We start from the raw sequence: 4,503 nt of genomic DNA on the forward strand, positions 1-4,503 counted from the left end.
AAGAGGTGCGTGAACGAGCGAAGCGTGAGGAAGCCTTGGCGGAGAAAGTGCAGCGGAAGGCTGCACATGACAAAGCTTTACAGCTACAGGAGAAGGAATTACAGGAAAAGAAAGTGAGGGAGAGACGAGAACGCAATTTACAGGTTAATGGTCAATTCCCTATCAGGCGTCCTCTTTATCCAGTCCTTACTAATGAAACAGATGATTTTTCATTACTAGATCGTTGTCCGCCTCCGTACGTCGTACCTACGGCTCCGAACGAGGACTCGGACGAGGATAGTGATCGAACACAGCGTACCAGGTTACATGCGGAACGAGCTGCGGAATTACGTTCATTTGCACGAAAACTAAATATTAATACTGTTACTGTTTCTGACGTTACTGAACAAATGGAACAGTGGCCTGATAAGGAACGACTGTATTTTTTAGATCATTTTGGAGATGAAGTTGTTGAGCGGTATAGAAAATATTCTCTCGAGTTAGAACCAAAGGAGATATCCAAGGGTCGTGAGAATTTTCGTAAAGGTCTTTTTGTTCTTTCAGATGCGGACGACTTCTTCAAGCGTTTGATTGAACTGCGTAATGAGGCGACACGACTACGGGAGTTGGAAAAGTCGAAGAATTCGTCTACGTCCGGAGCGACGGGGATATCCAAAGAATGCCCTATCTTTGAAACAGATAAGATCGCTGCGATTAATGTTAGACCTATGCGAGAAGCTGCGCCTTTATATGTCCCTCATAAAGGGGATGGCACAGATGATGATAAAAGATCCAAAGACGCGAAAGGGTATTTTGTATATAATTGGGTTTATACGCCTTGGAATAGAGCAGATGTCATGGCGCTTAAGAATGCTTTACCTGATCCCCGTAAAAACCCTGCGGCTTTTTATGAAAATGTTGAAAGTGCAATTTCTTCATGTATCATGACGTTAGTTGATATTGATCTATTTTTCGGGTTGATATTGCCCCCTGATATGTGGAGAGCGATTCGTAGGTTTGATGACCTCACGACTCTCGGGGCCACTTGGAAAGATCTTGTTCAGGCTGATTTAGATAGAGAACCAGCATGTAAGCCGTGTCAATTAATATTAGACCTTCCAGGGGCCATACTAACAAAACTAAAGACTCTTGCTCCCGCTAAAAAGATTGATTGGACTATATTAGCCTCTTGTAAGCAGAAAGCGGATGAATCAGTTTCCGATTTTTTCTCTCGCTTCGAGGAAGCGTTCCATGATTACAGTGGTCAATTATTGACAGAAGATACTGGCAGGCATTTATTCGTTGATAAGTATGTGGCTAATCTCCTACCGGAGATTGCGAAACGATTGAAAGCAAGTGAAAGTTCATGGACAACAGCAACCCCTGCTTCTTTATTGACTATGGCTCAATATTATGAAAGACAGGAATTAGAGGCAAAAGAAAGTAGTGAAAAGAAAGCAAAGGATTTGAAGACGAAGGTAATGTTAGCCCAGGTTCAGGCTACGAGAGGAAATAACAGAGGAGGGCGAGGATCATACAGTAATGCTCCTCCCCCTCGTTCTGACATTTCTGTGAATCAATGTGCATACTGCAAACAGTTTGGGCATTGGATTGCAGACTGTCCGGTGTTTCGAGAGCAGCGTAATTTGAGGGGACGAGGAAGTGGAAGGTCTAGGAATTATTATGGAGGGTCAAGAGGAGGTTATGGCACGAATGATCGAGGAGGCTATGGTACGAATGATCGTGGAGGATATGGAGCAAGGGGTCGTGGTCAGTCTGATTATAATACGTTTGATAACCGCAATCAATATCAGATAAATGAGGGTGGTCCTGCTGAACCACGGGATGAGCATTATGCATAGGATTGCGTAGGATGGGGTGTGGAATCGGTTGAGGTACCAGTTGATCAAAGGGGTCCATACATAGAAGCACATGTTCTGGGTTCCACTGATCAATTTCTGGTCGATACAGGAGCTACTCGTAGCGCTTTGTCCAAATACTTGGTTCCAAGGGCTCCCCTGTCTGGCGAGGTAATTACAGCAATAGGGTTCGATGGAACACCTACTTCTAGCCCATTGTCTCAACCAGTTGCATTTCATGTTAATAAATTTGCTGCCCCATGTCCCTTTTTGTTGTCTCCAAATACACCAGATAATATTATTGGACTCGATATGTTAAAACACTTTCGAGCTACTATTCGCTGTGCCCCAGAAGGAGTGCGAGTTGTGTTGAATGAGAATTACCCAGACTTTGAGCGAGTGTGTTTTCTCCATGAATCTGAAGTATTGGCCTCCTTACCAAACACGTTGTGGGCCACTTCTGACACGGATGTGGGGCAGATGTTAATCCCTCCAGTACGTATTACTGTAAAGGAGGGAGTATCTCTACCACGTGTCCCACAATATAAGATTTCCAGAGAAGGAGAACTTGCTTTGATGCACATTGTGAACGATTTGATTTTGGCAGGAGTAGTTGAGGAAGTCCCCTACAATGTTTGCAATAGCCCAATTTTACCGATTCTTAAAAGAGATACAGATGCTAAGGTTTACCGTTTCATTATTGATTTGAGGGAAATAAACAAGATAGTAGTGCCTCAGTACCCGGTGGTGTCTGACATCACCACGTTGCTTACGTTGGTTCCATCGACGGCAACTACTTTTACAGTCATCGATTTGAAGAATGCCTTCTTTTCGATCCCTGTACATCCTGACAGTCGATATCTATTCGGCTTTACATTAAATAATAAATCGTACAGATTCTGTCGAATTCCTCAAGGCTATACTGAAAGTCCTAGCATTTATAGTCAGGCATTAAAAAGACAGCTTGATTCCTTTGACTTACAAGAGGGAGTGGTTCTCATTCAATATGTAGACGATATCTTACTTGCTGCAGACACGCCAGAACAATGTGAGAAGAGTACCTTTTCTTTGCTTTCCTTCCTGGCCCAACATAATCATAAAGTTTCGAAGAAAAAGCTACAATATTGTAGACCAAAGGTGACCTACCTCGGTCATCTTTTGTCTAAGGAGGGCCGTGCATTGACACCAGATCGAATTCAAGCAATCCTAGATACTCCAGTCCCTCGCACTCAGAAGGATGTTCGCGCCTTTATAGGTTTGACGTCTTTTTGTAGGCAATGGATATTGGGTTTTTCACATATCGTTAAACCATTGTTGGCATTGTTGTCTAAAGATACACCGATTCGATGAATGTCAGAATGCTTTTGAGCAATTGAGACAAGCTCTTTGTTCTGCACCAGTGTTGGGTACACCTGATTACACGAAGATCTTTACATTATATGTACACGAGAAGGATGGGTGCGCATTGTCAATGTTAGTGCAGACACACGGAGACAAACAGAGGCCTTGTGCATACTTCTCGGCGGTACTCGACCCTGTGGCTCGAGGATTGCCTGGATGTTTTCGAGCAGTTGCAGCAACAGCAGTTGCGATACGACAAAGTGAGGGAATAGTTTTGTCACACAAATTGTTGGTGCTAGTTCCCCATGCGGTAGATGCGTTACTGAATCAAACAAAAACGCAGCATCTAACCAGTGCCCGTTTGACAGGATATGAGCTAACATTGTTGGCGCCGCACATCACACTAAAGCGATGTGCGACACTAAATCCTGCTACTTTACTGCCGGATCCTGTTGCTGAGACCCAGAAGGAAGAACAACATGATTGTGTTTTTCTGACTGAGGAACAGACAAAGGGTCGTATCGATTTACAGGATACGCCATTTCCAGATGTAGATGGGGAACTGTGGGTTGATGGATCGTGTGTGAGGTTACCAGATGGTACGACTTCCGCAGCTTATGCGATCACCACACTTAAGACCGTGGTAGAAGCAGCACGAATACCCCAGAAATCGGCTCAAGCAGCTGAATTGATAGCCTTAACGAAAGCATGTGAGTTAAGTGCTGAGCTATGTGTGAACATTTACACGGATAGTCGTTACGCTTTTGGAGTAGTGCATGATTTTGGCCTACTTTGGAAGGAACGAGGATTCCTGACTTCACACGGAGTACACATCATGCATGGAGAGTTGGTACGCGATCTCCTGAATGCACTGTTATGCCCAAAGAAAGTTGCAATAGTCAAGTGTAGTGCACACAAAAAGGTGACGGACAAAATAGGGCAAGGCAATGCTTTCGCAGACCGCATTGCGAGAGAGACCGCTATGCTGCAAAATAATTTCCCCATGTATGTGGTGAAGTCACAAGCTGAGCGGTGGCATGATGCTAGAGAAGAAATACTAGATATACAGAAGTCAGCATCTGAGGCAGAACGTATGAAATGGGCCACTGAAGGAGTATTGGATGATGAGGGTTGCTGGCGTAGTAAAGATATGGAGAGATGGAAACTACCCATGGCCTATTTACAAACAATGGTGCAAATGACACACGGGCTGGCACACATTGGAGCTCTCGCAATTACTAAATTGCTTACACGAGTTTGGGAAAATGCTGACATTGCTAGCACGGCTAAGAGAGTAGTGCAGACCTGTCTGATATGTTTGCAG

Source organism: Lissotriton helveticus, chromosome 5_1, assembly GCF_964261635.1.
Source record: "Lissotriton helveticus chromosome 5_1, aLisHel1.1, whole genome shotgun sequence".
Lineage (NCBI taxonomy): Eukaryota > Metazoa > Chordata > Amphibia > Caudata > Salamandridae > Lissotriton > Lissotriton helveticus.